The sequence below is a fragment of the Berghia stephanieae genome, chromosome 1, assembly GCF_034508935.2.
Source record: "Berghia stephanieae isolate SIO BIC M18660-M18661 chromosome 1, UCSD_Bste_1.3, whole genome shotgun sequence".
In the NCBI taxonomy this organism is placed as follows: domain Eukaryota; kingdom Metazoa; phylum Mollusca; class Gastropoda; order Nudibranchia; family Aeolidiidae; genus Berghia; species Berghia stephanieae.
In genome coordinates, this window is record NC_088360.1 from 8,025,046 (window position 1) to 8,044,183 (window position 19,138).

Here is a 19,138-nt window from a genome sequence, read left to right on the forward strand (position 1 = left end):
TAATAAAAATAAACATTAATTATACCAGAAAATGAAGTGAAGTGTAAACACTCTCTACTAGATTTAACTAAATTGAAGTAAATGAAAAGGCATTGTGATCTTGAACCACACCTTGTGAGTAATAAGCACAATTCACTCTCAGTGTCTCATTCAGGGGTAGTGGTAATGATGTCATCCCCCCCCCCCCCCTTCCTGGTTGTTAATCTTTCACTCTCCCCTTCCCCCCAAACCCCCCCCCCCCTTACTCTCTCTCTCTCTCTCTCTCTCTCTCTCTCTCTCGTTGTATTTATGGTCCATCCTGCTTCCTTCTCAAAATTGCTAAGTGCCATATTGTCTAAACTTATTTTGGAGACAATGAGGGGTGGATCGAAAAATACCATGAACCTAGCAGTAAGAAACCAAACTAATTCCACTACAAACTTTCAATGTTTTAACCTTGAAACATAAAGTTCTTACATTCGTTCATTAGCCCTAAGAACAATAAAAGATTGTTGTGCCTATGACATTGTTAAGATTTAACTTATTCAGACTTGGTCCCAATAGAACTTATGGGAAGTCCAGTCTGTACTCTGTCAGTACGACTGATTGCCTAAATAAGCTCAGAAGACACCAGCAAAGCATCATCTTTCAACTAAGAACACAACACATACCGCTCAACAACCATTTAAGCAAAATTACAAAAGACACATCCCCTTCCTGCCCCCTATGTCAACACCACAATGAAACAGTAACACACCACTTGCTTGAATGTCAACCTCTTGAAGACCTGAGATGCACATTCCTCCCACCAAATCCAAGCATCAGTAACACACTTTATAGTCACCTGGAACAACTACAAAAGACGTCTAACTTCTACGTCATGGCACAAAACCAAAGGGCTAGAGCTTATGTGGTCGCTTTCGGATAAGTAAGTACTATGTCAGTTACTGCCATGCTGTCACTGTGACAACTCGCAACAGTTACAGAGTGACCCATTCTGCTGAGAAAGAACCAGTTCAAGGACCTACTATGTGGGAAAGTCCACCCAATTCAACGATGATGACAAGAAAAGAATAAAAGACCATTGCCATTATACACAAACTTTGTGTCAAAAAAACAAAGTTTTGATTTTATGGAGTGTCTACATACATAGTAACCATGAACCTAGCCTCAGTATCTACGTAAGTAACTTGTTTGCCACATTGATACAAGCAATGAGACATTGCCATTGCTGTTGTGTGTGAGTGTGTGTGTGTGTGTGTGTGTGTTATTTTATTTATTTATTTTTTATTTTATTAATCAATACGATTTAACCCGTTAAAGGTGAGATTCAATCTTACTTTAACCTAACACCAGATCTTTGTTATCATCAAAAGTCAAGCAATGTGATTATGGCTTAATTGAAGCCCAAGTCAAATACTCTTACTGCTCTTTTGGGTGGAAACAATTTATTCTGCATTAACAATAATATGCAGGAAACTATTATCTAGAAAAAGAAATCAGTGTCGCTGTTAAGATGCTAAAATAGTTGCAAGAAACATACACCATAAAGCACCAACCTTATACTCCTATGTTCTATGTCATCTGTTTCTTTCATCTTACCCCATGCTCCCTTTTTACACATTAAGGTCTCTTATCATGTCATCCCTTCCCATCTCATGGTAAAATGAAAACTATCTGCTTGGTTTGCAAATAATTTGTCTCTCACTAGGCTATTCGATTCAAAATAAAGACATCAAAAAATGTGTGTCTAATGCCAAATGATATATGGGTGCCGTTTAATTGAACACAAGATATTAACTCACTCAACCCTAACACCGACTATATTCGTAGTTTATCCGGTTACTTTTACCCCATGCCTATTAATAACATTTTTCTGCGACAAATTATAGCCGTAGTATCAAAGCTAATGTTTTTAGTTTTTTACATGTTAATGGTAGTTGAATAAAACAATCTATGTACATGCTCATTTTCAATACATTTTTTTTTTCCAAATTTAAAAAGTAGCAAAAATCTCTAGGATTGAGTGAGTTAAAAAGGAAGTGTAGGATGCAGAGTGGTAGTGTCGTAAATTGGTGTCTTTTGAGAATTATCAGATTGGCCAATGTAACAGATGGGGTATTGCTCACAATTACTTAACTTCATTGACGCCTTTGGCAAACCAAGCATTTTAAATGTTTACAGTTTTGCAGACTTTATTTTTGGTTTCAAAAGTATCATTAAAAACAAAAACCTGATGTCTTGGTTTCAAAGCTCAATTATATATGTAGCTATATCAAGTGTCGAACTGTTCTGACATCTCATTACAGGCTGCCAGATGGCCAGTGGTACATTACACTACTAAAACTCCAACCCCTTGAAAAAACTCATCAGTTTTGATGAACAAAAAATTGACCAAAGACTAAAAAAAAATTGTTAATAGAAATAAGACTCTCCCTTTGGCCAACTTAGTCACGCATGTGGCTGTCTGGCATACCAGCTACTGCTTACAATACACAAAAGGGTGAAAGAAGTCAAGGTCATTCATAATCATAAAATAAGTTACCGTGTACAAGCTTAATGACTCAATGTCCCCTTGCCCCTCCCTTTCTTAAACACAGTTACTGTGTATGTCACTGTGTTACGTAGATCCCGAGGTTGGCTGCCAGTTACGATGCACATAGAGACTCCCTAAATTTTATTATAAATTCTCATTTGATCCTTTGTTATTTTTCTTTGTAAAATAAATTTCCTCTATTCACGGTAGTACTGCGAATAGTAGATAGCGTTCGTATTCGTTATTCACAGTAGTACTGCAACAAGTAGATATCATTCATTTCAGTTATTTGCAGAAGTAGCCTTCAGGCCTAGAGCTTTATTGATTGTATAGAGGATTGGGCGCTAAATTAAATAAACTAATTATTATTATTACTATTATTAATTTTTCTTTAATTCTTTTTTATCATTATTATTATCTATTAATTATTTTTTTTAAATAATATTATTATTTTGCGTTTCATTGATGATGACGATGTGTCTGTTGTTGTGTAGTGATGGTGGTGTTGATGTGGTGGTTGTGATGATGCAGTAATGGTAGTGATGATGACTATCAGGATATTGGTGATGTTGTAATGGTGGTGGACTTTTAATAACGATGTGGTAGTGGTAGTAATGATGATGATGTGATGGTTGTGGTTGTAGCGTAGATGGTAGTGATAATGATAAGGGGGATGATGATGTAAAAGTGGTGGTGGTTGCTGTTTTGATAACGATATGGAGGTTGCTGTGGTAGTAGTAATGATGATGTGCTGGAGGCTGTAGTAGTAGAGGTAGTTTATTGATGGTAACTTCTATTATTTGCAGGAGTATCGAGATATGAGTCGAGCAGCGGTGAGAGAGAGAGAGAGAGAGAGAGAGAGAGAGAGAGAGAGAGAGAGAGAGAGAGAGAGAGAGAGAGAGAGAGAGAGAGAGAGAGAGAGAGAGAGAGAGAGAGAGAGAGAGAGAGAGAAGAGAGAAGAGAGAGAGAGAGAGAGAGAGAGAGAGAGAGAGAGAGAGAGAGGAGATTCCTGGAACTTTATAAAATATATTTAACTAACTGTAAATAATACAATAAACGGGGACGAAACTATTCTCATTTAAGTAATCTGACAGATAAGCTGATTTGATAGATTTCAAGATGTGAACGAATGATCAAGTCAGATAGGTGGGGACGGGGAAATTTTCATGGATTGGATTGGGGTAACAAAAACAAAACAACACACGATCTTGTCAAGTTTCAGACTTGAAGGAAAAGTTGAACTGCTTAAAATGACCAAGATTTTGGTCCCCCGGCGTAAAACCGTATTTTCGTTTATGGAACTGTTTCTTTATGTTAAAGAGGTGAGTTTTTTCTTCTAGTTATTCATGGCTTGCCTGTTTGTTTTTGTTGCTGTTCTTTCTTTTTTTTTGGAGGGGGGGGGGGGGGGGGGGGAAATGTCAGAGAAGAGATTGCAAGTTATCAAAATTTAACTTTTATTTTTTAACAATATTTTTAGGATTTTGCTAGAAGACACGATTTTGGTCTTCCGACTCAAAACTATGGAACTGTTTCTTGTACTATTATGATGTTGAGGAGGCAGTTTTTGTTGTTGTTTTTTGGGGTTTTTTTAGATAGAGAGAGAGAGAGAGAGAGACAGAGTTATCAACCGCCAACACAAAAATTATTTTCATTTTCATTTTTGTTCTTCAATTTTCTCTTATGTAGTTAAAAAAAATCTGGTTTCTTTTCTGGGGGGGGGGGGTACTTAGTGTTGAAGTAAAGTACAAAGACAAATACAAAGCCTTTGTTCGTAAAGGGTTTTATGGCGCTTGCAACACATTTAGGTCACATCAGTGTCGGTAAAAAGGAAGAAAATAGGAAAGTTTTAAAAACACCATCCAAGTGCTGCGGCTTTTTCTCGTTGATCTCGTATCATGGTCTCCCCTGCACCCAACACGTTTGTGGGGTTCCCCCTCCACCCCCACCTTCCCCCGTCATCAGTTTATCATTTTCTATCCGTATTTAGGACAGAACTCTGCATGCACTATTATCTAATATTAAATGACACTGACCCTGCCCCACCCCTAACACATGGTAGGATGAGGCCTGAGGTAGTCTCCACTCTATCGTCGTTCTCTGTTTCTTGTGAGCTGACGCCAACAGCAGATCTTAGATTGTTTTTTGAAGTTCAACTGAATGTCTCAGTAGAAAATGAGTCTGAGATTAGTTCATTCTAGAAGAGTTTTTTCACTAAAGTCAATGAAGAGAAGAAAAGAAAAAAAAGAGGGGGGGGGGGGGGAGGGGATTCCCCGTTTACAGAATTTAGTTGTATGTTGAGTCCGAATTGTTTATTGTATATCATTTAAGCCTGCATATTTTTGCATATTTTCTTCCTTTTTTTTTAATGCATATTCACCTAACCTTAATGAATATTTTTCATTTTTAAAATGCATTAAACCGCGGGGCCAGATATGGTAGGAGAATTTTTTTTAAACGGAAAAAATCATGACGCTATTTAGAAATCAGATATATACGTACAAGCAACAAGAACAAAACCACAAGCAACAAGAACAAAACCTCGAGATAATTACTGTCAAGTTTTATTTTCTTAAATGCTCCATTGGTTAAAGAAACTATTACGAAGATCAGTCTTGTGTTATTTAATATTAGATAACAATGCATGCAGAGCCCTCTTTAGACACCGAGAGAAAATTAATTATAAACTGGTGGTGGAGGAAGGGGGTGTGGGGGGAGGGGGGCGATTCACAAACAACCGAGATGTTGGGTGCAAGGGAGACCATAATACATCACGGTCTATCTTGCTAAAATTGAATTTAAAAAAGAAGAGTACAAAAATAAATTTCTTATGGGGTGGGGGGTAGGGGTATAATAATAATAATGAAATTTATTTATATTGCGCCCACTCCTCTATACAATAAAGCTCTAGGCGCATAACAATAACTTCAATCCATTCAAAGTTCTCTCTCTCTCTCTCTCTCTCTCTCTCTCTCTCTCTCTCTCTCTCTCTCTCTCTCTCTCTCTCTCTCTCTCTCTCACTAACTCTATCTACCTCACTCCCAGTCTCTCTTGCTCTCTAACTCTCTCTCTCAAACACACACACACACACACACACACACACACACACACACACACACAAACCTTCCACCATCCAACTATTTAACATATTTAAAAAATAAAGTAATATATATATATATATATATATATATATATATATATATATATATATATATATATATATATATATATATATATATATATATATATATATATATATATATATATATATACACACACATATCCTGTGATCATCGTCTGCTCAAATAAAATAACTAATAAATTAAGAATTCTCAAAATAAATACGTTTTTAAGTGTTTCCTGAAAGCGAGTTCAGTAGGGACGTCACGAAGAGATAAGGGGAAATTGTTCCAGACAGTTTTGTTTGTTTTTTTGTTTGTTTGTTGCTTTAGGTCTCTTCCAACACAATTGAGGTTATATGAGAGACCGCTGAAACAAAAAAACAAGCAATCTAACAAAAATAGTACAAATGTAAATCAAAATCATAACCTAAAGATATCATAAGCTAAATTATAAATAACCAAGAACAAACAGGCAGAAGATTTACAGAAAAAAAAAATATCCCCTGTCAAAAATACAATCACAAACCAAAGAAGCAGGATAGGCTAGTAAAGAGAAGAAGAAACGACATCACTATCGGATCGTACACCCATGCGAACATCATAGGTATACGATTCAAGGGTGATGCTCCCATCCAACCACCCGCGTTCCAGACAGTCTGTGCAAAGTGACTAAAGGATCTGTCATAGAGTTTTTTACCCTTTTTTGGCACTTTAAGTAGATGATGATCACCTGATCTTAATGCACGGGGCAGAATGTATGGTTCGACAAGATCATCGAGATAAGCAGGGGCACTTCCGTGAAAACATTTAAAACGCATGACTCCAACCTTAAAGAGCACCCTGACCCTAATGGGAAGCCAGTGTAAAGTCAAAAGCATTGGAGTCGTGTGTTCTCTCTTATTTCTTCTTAAAACTATTCTAGCAGCTTGATTTTGAAACCGCTGCAGTTTATCAAGTAAGAAACCTGGGGAATTAGATAAGAGTGAATTACAATAGTCTAAACGAGTAAAAACAAAAGCAGACACTAGAGTCTTTAAGGAATTTTGATTTTAAAATGCCGAAAGTTGGCCAATACGCCGAATTTCACGATACAGTACTTTGCAAAGTTGTGTCGCATGATATTCCATGGACAGGTCACTGCTGAAATAAATTCCTAGGTTTCTGGCGTTTTCAGAAAACGTTATTTTCACATCATCGATACAAATCAAAAGGTCTTGTTCACAAATGTTATTTTTAGGATTACATAATAGGAGTTCTGTTTTCTCATCGTTCATTTTCAGTTTATCAGCTACCATCCAGTTCTTCACATCTTCAATGCAGGGTATGATAATAATGTTAGCTAGAAGGCCTAAAAATAAACAATATATAAAAAAGAAATAAATAAAATCAAAAACAAAATAAAAAAAAAAAAAAAAGAAACATAAAGAAAAACAAAACAAAACAAAACAAAAATAATTGAGCTTTATATAGCGCAATATCCACTATAGGCTCAAAGCACTTTACAAGTGTCCCTGGTCAACAGCAACATGTAACATGTAGGACGGGACATGACGCCTGTTAGGCGATATTACAATTTTTCGGACAAAGACAACGCTGTTAACAGTCAGGTACTCATTTTACACCTGAGTACGGTGAGAGAATGTGAGTAAAGAGCCTTTTCCAAGGACTCAACTATGCGCGAGCGTGAGGCTTGAACCCAGGACCTTCCGATCCGAAAGCGAGTGTCACACCACGAGACTACATAGCCGCACAACAAAAATCCACAATATGAAGAAGCACTTCTATAAATGAATACACGGTTAACCTAGCAAAAATCTAAAAATATTGTTTAAAAAAACGGAGTTACTACGTCCACGGTAACTTTAGGCAGTTTAGTGAGCAGTAGCAATGGGAGTCAAATTGTGACCCAACTCGCCCAAAAGAAAGTTATGACTGAAATTGCCGTTCGCTTTTACTGAAAGTTTTAGGGGGGTTCAATTAAAGATGGATAACTTCGTTATAAAGAGGAATATCGCAGATATTTTGGTATCATTATTTTCGTTTACTAACCGGGCACCTAACCTCAGGATCTGCGTACATGGTAACATTTATACATGGTAACCTTGAATCTCACCTTTAATGGTTAAATTGTATTATTTGATTTTTAAAACTAACACACACACACATACAGAGCGAGGTCCATCCATTGCTTGTATTGTAGCAGCAAACCAGTTACCGGAGCTACCGTGTACGTAGATCCTGAGGCTAGGTGCCCGGTTACCATGACGTAGACACTGCCTAAAAAAAAGGTGGCGTTTTTATGCACCTCTGTTGGAGGTCAATGATAATAAATTAAAGAATAATAACAACAATTTTAAAAATCAAAGGTAAAAAGAAACATGGCACACAAATACTGATCTCAAATAAATAAATAATTTTAGAAAATTAAAATCGAAGTTTTTAAAAAACATGATAAAAATAAGAAGTTTTTGAAAAAAAAAGGGAAAAAAAGAAAGAAAACAAACAAACAAAAATGATGTCTTTCTCAATAAAGTAAACTTCTTTTTTTAATGTCTACAATGGGAGTCGAACCCAGTACTTTCAAGGTTAGAGTGGCAGCTTGTCCACTGCGCTACGGAGCCACCTGACTGCTCATCACATTTAAATTCAATAAGGTCTTTCTAAAACATTATTTTATCTCCAATGCAACTTCTATTTTCTGGTTTTATATTATTATTATTTTTATATAAATTTATTAACAAAAACATCCTACAGTTGTTACAATATAACTTTATAAACGAAAATACAGTTTTACGCCGGGAGACCAAAATCTTGGTCTCCCTAGCTTTCTTGACAATTTGAACTGAGTACAATTGTACTAGTCTAGTGGTGTTGCAGTACAGTCTAACTAAAGTTAAAGGCATCGTGAATCATAACCGACACATCACATCGGATATTATCATCATAATCATGCAATGGACAATGGAATAAATTAAAAGTAAAAAAAGTAAGTGAAAGTGAAAGTGACAGATGGGAAATATGCCAAAACGATCAGTCAGGAGAGAAAATTATAGTGTTATTTTAGGATTGGATATAAATAAAAATTAGGAACAACCATAACTTAAATTTTCAACTTGCCACAAAGTTTCAGTAAGTTAAAGACAGAAAACAGCCACCACGTTCACGTAGTCCATAGTCTTTCACTCACACTCACATTGGCATTGGGAAGAGAACGAAACTACGAACGAGGAAAACTGCGCAAGTCATCTCATGGATAGAGCCTAGAGCTTGGAAAGGCAGTATGAAGCAGTTTGCCCTTGTCTCCGTGTAAAAATATTTCGAATATTTGAATTACTTTCTTCTTCTTCCTGCATAATATTTGCAAACCTCCTACTATAGATAGAATGCGCTTGGCCAAGGAGTTCACAACATTGCCATCCGTCAAACGATTATCTAGACGGAAACAAAAGGCATGGAGCAGAGCGAGAAAGTCCAACAGTAAGAAAGACTGGTACAATTATGCCCGACTGAAAAAAGAAACACAAAAAGAGAGTAGAAAGGCCTATCATAATCATGTTAAGGAACTTGTTAGTGAAGACTCAAACAAAAAGCTCTGGAAATTTATAAAAAGTAGGAGGTGCGATTCGGTTGGTATAGCGCCCCTTGAGCATGATCGTGTATTATACTCTGATGCAAAGGAAAAAGCAGACATACTTAATAACCAATTCTGCTCTGTTTTTGCTTCAAAAGCTCATACCAAAATTACCACTCAACAACTACAAGGCGAAGAAAACGATTCCAACACTATGGCCGAAATCAATGAGACAGTAGAGGGCGTTTCCAAACTCCTCGCCACTCTAGATCCAAAGAAAGCATGTGGCCCAGACAAAATACCATCCCGTCTCTTAAAGATATTGAGTAACGAATTTGCACCTGCCCTCACACATTTGTTCAAACTCTCTCTTGAAACGGGAGACATACCAATTGTTTGGAAGCACGCTCTTGTCCAACTCATCTACAAGAAAGGTGATAGAAGCAGGGCTCAAAACTACCGTCCAATTTCATTAACCTGCATTTGCTGCAAACTGTTGGAGCATATAGTGAGATCCTCAATAACTGAATATCTCGAAACTAACAGTATTTTTTGTGATGAACAGCACGGATTTAGGAAGCACCACTCATGTCAAACTCAACTTCTATCATTAACACATGATCTGTCAGCTGCTATTGATAAAGGTGGTCAAATTGATCTAGTACTACTGGACTTTGCCAAGGCCTTCGACAAGGTCCCTCACCATCGGTTAATCCAGAAATTGTATGACGTTGGTATCAGGAACAAAACCTTACAATGGATTGCAACTTTTCTGGACAATCGCACCCAACAAGTTCTTGTCGACGGCGAGACTTCCACTATCGGGATGGTGACATCGGGCGTACCTCAGGGCTCAGTCCTTGGGCCCGTCCTATTTTTAGTGTACATAAACGATCTTCCACGAGGTATAAGGTCAAAAGTGCGCCTCTTTGCTGACGACACAGCATTATATAATCAGATAAAAACAACAGACGACTGCAAAACACTAAATGACGATCTAGCTAAATTACAAGAATGGGAAACAATAAATCAAATGGAATTTAACGTATCAAAGTGCAATGTTCTAACCATCACAAATAAGAAAGCACCTATAATATTTGAATACCAACTTCATGGTCAAAACCTGGAACATGTAAAGACAGCAAAATACCTTGGCATCGAGTTTGCTAAAAACCTCAAATGGAATGACCACATATGTCACCTGGCTTCAAAGGCAAATCAAACAAGCGCTTACATCACCCGCAATTTAAAAAGATGCCCAATCACAACTCAAACCCCTGCTTTTAAAACTATTGTTAGACCAATTTTGGAGTATGGCAGCTCAATTTGGGACCCATATACAAAGAAAAACATCGACACCTTAGAAAACATCCAAAGAAAAACAGCAAGACGCATCACAAACACATTCGATCCTTTCTCAAGTGCGTCTGAAATATCACAACGGATTGGCCTTGAACCTCTGGAAAAGAGAAGAAAGATAGATAAACTTAAATTGTTCCACAAGATCTACTACAAAAATTCGTGCCTTAAACTTCCAAACGACATCAAAGATATCGGCACAAGAAATACGAGGGGACACACAGCAAGAGTAACCATCCCAACATCAAAAACAGACGCCCACATGTATTCGTTTTTCCCTTCCACTGCCCGACTATGGAATAGCCTCCCAGCTGAAGTGGCTGAAAACGGTTGCCAACATGCCTTCACGCGATTGCTGGAGTTCACAACGTGACTTTTTAATCTATGTGGTTTTAGTATTATTTGCAGAGTTTTAGCAAGTTTAAAATGTAAAACACTACAAACTGTGGAGTGATCCTCGACAATATTGGAGGTTTCCACAAGACGAAGAAGAAGAAGAAGATCCGGAAGTATAACGGACCAACACACAAACTCTGTGAAACCATGAACCTTTATAGTCAGGTTAATACTGTTTAGTGAGAACAACTCACAAACGCGGATGGCAAAAACAATAACAAAGGCCTGAGTGACGTCATCTTCGAACTATCTATACGAGAATGGTGTGCATCTTGGTGGTTGAGTGGCAGAGAAGCGATTCTGTCTTTGAACTGTTTAAGGCTTTCAGAGCTAACTACATTTTACAGACGAATCACAATTTATTCAAATCATACTACTAAAATACCATTGGCAGATGTCCTTGTAGATTAGAATGCCTTTGAAAATATAATGTGAGTTTTAATCAACTCATAGTTTCTCTTTCAAGAACAACTTTAATGGTAATAGTAATCTTTATTGAGTTTTTATATAGAGCAATATCCACTTGAAGTCCCAAAGCACTTTACAAGGGGTCCCAGGCCAACAGCAACACTTAACACGTTAGGCGATATTACGTTTTTTTTTTTTTTCGAACCGAACTACTACTACTACTACTACTACTACTACTACTACTACTACTACTACTACTACTACTACTACTACTACTCAGTGGCGTAGGGCCTTAAAGGCTATTAAGGCTAAGCCACAGGTCGTCATTGTCTTGAAAGTATGTAAGAATTTAACAATAAAAAGTCACACTTTTAATTTTTCTGTTTCACAAACAATGAAATTCATTGTTGACCTGGTGTTAAAAAACCCTTACAGAGCCTCAAAACTTGAACCAATCACACCGCTTTGAATTTACTACAGCTCGAGTTGTACTCGTGCCCCTGACCAATCAGTACAGCGTGTGGCTTTAAAGGTGGAGAAGGCTTCCAGCCATATTCCCACGGTACAACCAGGCGATGCATTTCACGTTTGCCGTGTGCTATGACTGTGGGCATCAAGAGGCATCTTGACGTTGAACTGAGTCATTGTGGCTGTCTTACTCGCAGCCACACACAATGACCTAATTGTTCCATTGATGGCAATCGTGTTGTACCTGTTACCCATCCCTCTTCGAGGCGTGTCAGGCATGTGATATTGTCCCTTTTAACTTGAGTGTGTTAATCTGATGTGTGCAGTGTTTGTTTTTAAAATTTTAATTAATTGCTATTAATTGTGATGAATCACGTTGATTATCTGTTGACTATCAATACCAGTTCTTTGAATAGGGAAAATAAACTTTTGATTAAAAGTCTCGGTCCCCATCAACCAAACGATTTTGTACTCACTATTAAAGACGGGAAACAGAATCGGTCATTTAATTTGATAAAGATTGGTATAGTCGTTTTCCTTGGCTATCGGTGAGAATAGAAAATAAGAGTTTATTTTCTTTTAATTGTATTTTGTTTGGCGATAACAGCAATACAGAATTGTCTTGGACAAGAAGTGGATTTAGCTGTTTGAAAAATTTAACACAGAGAGCATTGAACCATCAGAAGTCTAACTTACATTTAAATATCACCACTAGATTGAAAACCGTTGGTACTCTTCACATAGGTGCACAGATTGACAGTGGCTATCGCTTATCTTTAGCCAGGCATGATGAACAAGTTACAAAGAACATACAAATTTTGGTAAAATAATTGAGTGCATCAAATTCTCTCTCTCTCTCTCTCTCTCTCTCTCTCTCTCTCTCTCTCTCTCTCTCTCTCTCTCTCTCTCTCTCTCTCTCTCTATATTATATATATATATATATATATATATATATATATATATATATATATATACATATATATATATATATATATATATATATATATATATATATATATATATATATATATATATATATATGCGGCAACCCATCTCAAATCCAGCCCCATGCTCCTAAATGACCAGGCTACGCCGCTGCTACTACTACTACTACTACTACTACTACTACTACTACTACTACTACTACTACTACTACTATTACTGATAATAATAATAATAATAATAATAATAATAATAATAATAATAATAATAAGAGAGAAGAAGAAGAAGAAGAAGAAGAAGAAGAAGAAGAAGAAGAAGAAGAAGAAGAAGAAGAAGAAGAAGAAGAAGAAGAAGAAGAAGAAGAAGAAGAAGAAGAAGAAGAAGAAGAACAAGAAGAAGAATATTTCTATAGCGCATTTCGTCGAAACCTCAAAGCGCTTTTTAAAAAAAGAAAAGAAAAAAAAGGGCATTGTTTACCTAGGTAACAATAATGTTGCAAGTCCAAATCAAACAAAATATCAAATCAATTAAGAGCATAAAACGGGCATCAAAAACATCATCAATGCAAAAGTCACATATAATACATTTAAAATTAATTAAGTAAATATTTTCTGAAAAGATATGTTTTCAGTAGTGTTTATTTTCTTTTTAATGTCTATTGAGCTCGAAAACCTCACAGATTGAGGGAGATCATTCCAAATCAATAATAATAATAATAATAATAATAATAATAATAATAATAATAATAATAATAATAATAATAATAATAATAATATGATGATGATGATGATGATGATAATAATAATAATAATAATAATAATAATAATAATAATAATAATAATATAATAATAATAATGATAATGATAATAATAATAATAATAATAATAATAATAATAATAATAATAATAATAATAATAATAATAATAATAATAATAATAATAATGGGTATTTTTTATTGTTTGTTTGTATTGTTTTGGTTTTTAAAAAAATATATATAGCGCCTTACCCCGTATCACAACAAGCTCAAAGCGTTTAACAGTAACGCGGAGAGCAGTCAAGGCTGCCATAAGCCTGGGATCGTGAAAATACTAACGAAAGATTGATAAATGAGAGGCTTGGGATGGGAATACAGACAATGGACGTTTCAGGTACAAACCCTTCGTCAGCACAACAGTAAAACTACTACTACTACTACTACTACTACTACTACTACTACTACTACTACTACTACTACTACTACCTCTACTACCACTACTACTACTACTACTACTACTACTACTACTACTACTACTACTACTACTACTACTACTACTCTACTCTACTACTACTACTACTACTACTACTACTACTACTACTACTACTACGACTACTACGACTACTTCTACTACTACTACTACTACTACTACTACTACTACTACTACTACTACTACTACTACTACTACTACTGCTGCTGCTGCTGCTGCTGCTACTACTAACACTACAACTACTATTACATTTCTATTATGTCTTTTATCTTCCATTATTTTCTAGAAAGTTCCCCTCCGGATGCCCTTATGAGCTCTATCACACCCTAGGGACTCTCTACTTACAAAGATATGCAACCGTAACACCTCATTCACACTCCAACCACCACCAAGTACACACGATATCATTTACACTCCATAAAATTTCATTTTATATGTTTTCAATGTTTATTGTTGTGCTGACTAAGGGTTTGTACTTGTACCCGAAACCACGCAAGCATGCAGCATGAAACAAAGCAATATAAATCTACAATATTATGATAATTTATTAAATAGAAACGTTTTGAGATTTAGAAGGAAAAAAAAAAAGAAAGAAATCTGCATCATTACTGTCTCTAATGCATCTTGGAAGATAATTCCAGATAAGGGATATCGAATATTCAACGAGTCATTGTTGACTTCACAAGAATGGGAATACTAGACATTGATCTCAGATTTCTGGTTGAGGTGTAGAATTTAAGCATTTCAATAATGTATCCAGGACAATCGGAGTACAGTGATTTATTTAAAAACAATAATACAGATCTTATATTCTATACGTTTCTCAACGGGAAACCAGTGGAGTTCTCTTAGCAAACCCGATGCAGATTGATTTTTCCTCTTTCTATAAATAAGCCTGGCTTCATGAAGGGATTTTATTATGTCTTTATCTATAGAAGAGAAGAATTACGATAATCTGGCTTTGACAGGATTAGAGAATTAACAAACAAGGCCGAAATGTCCCTTGTAATGAGATGTCTAACACTACGTATTCTGTTAATTTCTAAGTACATTCACCATACGCTATGATTTACTTGGCTGGTAAAAGACAAATCTGAATCAATAAATACACCCAGATTTCGAACAACCTTAGCAGCTCCAATTGCACACTCTACATTTTTAATAACAATATAATAATAATAATAATAATAATAATAATAATAATAATAATAATAATAATAATAATAATAATAATAATATTAATAATAATAATAATAATAATAATAATAATAATAATAATAATAATAATAATAATAATAATAATAATAATAATAATAATAATAATGATAATAATAATAGCAATAATAATAATAATAATAATAATAATAATAATAAATAATAATAATAATAATAATAATAATAATAATAATAATAATAACGACGACGACGACGACGATGATGATGATGATGATGATGATGATGATAACAATAATGATAAATAAATGAATAATAAATAGATGAATAAACATATTTATTTGTTAAAAATTCATAGACAATCAAATGGATAGGCGATGCACGACGTGTGCATATACGTAGGTCTGACATCCGAACGCAATCGCGGGCCTAGTTTAACATTGTGGTAATGCACACCATTTTGCGTCAATTTCTTGTAGATTTCCAATACACCAATTAGCCCGTAATGAATTGGGTGATCTATTGGTCAGAATCAGCGTGGGTGCGCAACCGGATGCGCGGGTTGACGGAGGTAGGAAACAATAACAAACCCACATGGTTGCCATTACCTCCACCATCATTCTCGCTCACGGTTTGTGGAAAGCACTTCATTACAGGCACGTAATAGTGAATCTAGTTTTTGTTTTGAACATTTCTATTATTATTCTTTGTAAATTGACCCATATTAAAAGAAACATACAAACAAAACAGGCATGACCAGTCACTAACAATGCCGTGTAGTGTGTAGACAGTAACACAGTACGGTGAACATGACTGACACTGGGATCGGAATGTCGGAACCCATGAGTCGTTCGCAACTCTGCCTCACGTATTCATTTAATCAGTCAATTTAATTTTTATTAAGCTTGCGTAAAACATACAAACAAAAAAAGACATGACCAGTCACTAACAATGCAGTGTAGTGTGTAGACAGTAACACGGTACGGTGAACATGAATGACACTGGGATCGGAATGTCGGAACACAGTAGTCGTTCGCAACTCAGCCTCGCGTACTCATTTAATCAGTCAATTTAAATTTCATTTAGCTTGCCTATTCTTCAAGTTTATGATATATTCACTTTTTCTATTTAAAAAGGGTAATCCAAACAGACCATAAAAACGATTTTATAATAAGCCGACTTCAACTTCCATCACTTACGACACGAACTTATTTTGGGTGGGTTTTTTTAACAAAACCGTTTGACTCAAACTAAAGCTTCGGCATTGGATAAGGAGCGAGGTCCCTGTTGCCATCTTGCTTAGTTTATACAGAGACTGGGTTGCCAGCTTGGCTGTTCTTGATAAATAGTAGTAAATAGCACAACCTTGTGCAATGAGATAGAGAGAGAGAGAGATTTTGAACAAAAAACGAATATCTCTCTCTCTCTCTTACCCTCTCTCTCTCTCTCTTGCCCTCTCTCTCTCTCTCACTCTCTCTCTCTCTCTCTCTCTCTCTCTCTCTCTCTCTCTCTCTCCCTCTCTCTCTCTCTTCCTATTTCATCTGTAACACTGTTTGACAATCTTCTTCACCTGGCTCACTTGTACTTGTAATATCGGGTGTAAGGTAAAATTTTGAACAATTATTATTATTTATAAAATGCAGAAACTTTGCAAATAAACCGATAGACTAGATATTAATTCGATTCGAAAAGTGAAACACAAAAGGAGAATTTGCGAATACCCGGTCCAGACATAAGCTCATGGTCTTATTTATAAAGTGCAGAATCTTTGCAAATAAACGGATAAAATAGAGATTAATTCGATTCGAAAAGTGGAACACAAAAGCAGAATTTGCGAATGCCCGGTCCAGACATAAGTGTTATGGTCTTATTTATAAAATCTAGAAACTTTGAAAATAAACGGACAAGATAGAGATTCATTCGATTCGAAAAGTGGAACACAAAAGCAGAATTTGCGAATGCCCGGTCCAGACATAAGCGTTATGGTCTTATTTATAAAGTGCAGAAACTTTGCAAATAAACAGATAAGATAGAGATTCATTCGATTCGAAAAGTGGAACACAAAAGCAGAATTTGCGAATGCCCGGTCCAGACATAAGCGCTATGGTCTTATTTATAAAGTGCAGAAACTTTGCAAATAAACGGATAAAATAGAGATTCATTCGATTCGAAAAGTGGAACACAAAAGCAGAATTTGCGAATGCCCGGTCCAGACATAAGCGCTATGGTCTTATTTATAAAGTGCAGAAACTTTGCAAATAAACGGATAAGATAGAGATTCATTCGATTCGAAAAGTGGAACACAAAAGCAGAATCTGCGAATGCCCGGTCCAGACATAAGCGTTATGGTCTTATTTATAAAGTGCAGAAACTTTGCAAATAAACGGATAGACTAGATGTTATTTCGATTCGAAAAGTGGAACACAAAGGAAAATTTGCGAATACCCAGTCCAGACATAAGCGTCATAGTCCTATTTATAAAGTACAGAATCTTTGCAAATAGACAGATAAAATAGAGATTAATTCGATTCGAAAAGTGGAACACAAAAGCAGAATTTGCGAATGCCCGGTCCAGACATAAGCGCTATGGTCTTATTTATAAAGTGCAGAAACTTTGCAAATAAACGGATAAGATAGAGATTCATTCGATTCGAAAAGTGGAACACAAAAGCAGAATCTGCGAATGCCCGGTCCAGACATAAGCGTTATGGTCTTATTTATAAAGTGCAGAAACTTTGCAAATAAACGGATAGACTAGATGTTATTTCGATTCGAAAAGTGGAACACAAAAGGAAAATTTGCGAATACCCAGTCCAGACATAAGCGTCATAGTCCTATTTATAAAGTACAGAATCTTTGCAAATAGACGGATAAAATAGAGATTAATTCGATTCGAAAAGTGGAACACAAAAGCAGAATTTGCGAATGCCGGTCCAGACATAAGCGCTATGGTCTTATTTATAAAGTGCAGAAACTTTGCAAATAAACGGAAAAAACAGATTAATTCTAATCGAACAGTGGAACACAAAGGCAGAATCTGCGAACAACCGGTCCAGACATAAGCGTTATGGTCTTATTTATAAAATCTAGAAACTTTGCAAATAAACGGATAAAATAGAGATTAATTCGATTCGAAAAGTGGAACACAAAAGCAGAATTTGCGAATGCCCGGTCCAGACATAAGCGCTATGGTCTTATTTATAAAGTGCAGAAACTTTGCAAATAAACGGAAAAAATAGAGATTAATTCTAATCGAACAGTGGAACACAAAGGCAGAATTTGCGAACAACCGGTCCAGACATAAGCGTTATGGTCTTATTTATAAAGTGCAGAAAATTTGCAAATAAACGGATAAGATAGAGATATATTCGATTCGAAAGTGGAACACAAAAGCAGAATTTGTGAATACCCGGTCCAGGCATAAGCGTCATGGTCTTGTTTAAATGAAACAATGCCATTTTAAAAAATATATGGTCAATGAGTAATTAAGCTAAATATGCGGAGTTCAAATAGATAATTTGATCTGTGAATTATTTTTATAATTAGCTGTTTTTATTCTCCATCATTTAGGTTATGTGATTAAGTTTATAATTGAAATACAAACTTTATCTCACTTATCAATGTTTTGCAATAAAGGAGAGTGTGAGTGAACCTGAGCAAAGGAAATTATTTGAGAGAGTGATATTTATCATGCTTTTCAGTTTGTAGTTGAATTCTAGAATGGATTCTTTATAGTTCTCATTGATTGTATGTCAGTATGTCAGTCTTTAGGACACCGATTACCCTAATGCGGCCACAATTTACAATGTGACGGCCACAAGCCCGTTAAACACAGAGTGGGGTATTGTTGTTTGCAAGTAATGCTATGGTTTTAATAGGATATCTGTCTCCTATTAAAATACATTCCTGTGTTGGATTTTGGATTAAATTCATGTCTTCTTCG

At 35.7% G+C, this 19,138-nt stretch overlaps 1 protein-coding gene across 4 annotated transcripts in view; it reads right to left on the minus strand.

Annotated features, from left to right (window-relative positions):
• LOC144967170 (tRNA (guanosine(18)-2'-O)-methyltransferase TARBP1-like) overlaps nt 1-19,138 on the minus strand; it is a 55,041-nt gene that overhangs the window by 32,919 nt on the left and 2,984 nt on the right. The window contains exon 1 of one of the 4 annotated variants that reach the window (XM_078904081.1): nt 8,752-8,889. The exons of 1 other annotated variant lie outside the window; for it this stretch is intronic. The gene's annotated coding sequence lies outside the window, so the exon portion shown is untranslated. Of the gene's footprint in view, nt 1-8,734; nt 8,890-19,138 lie in introns of those variants that run through there. 2 more of the 4 variants (XM_078904101.1, XM_078904092.1) reach the window with 2 other exon arrangements.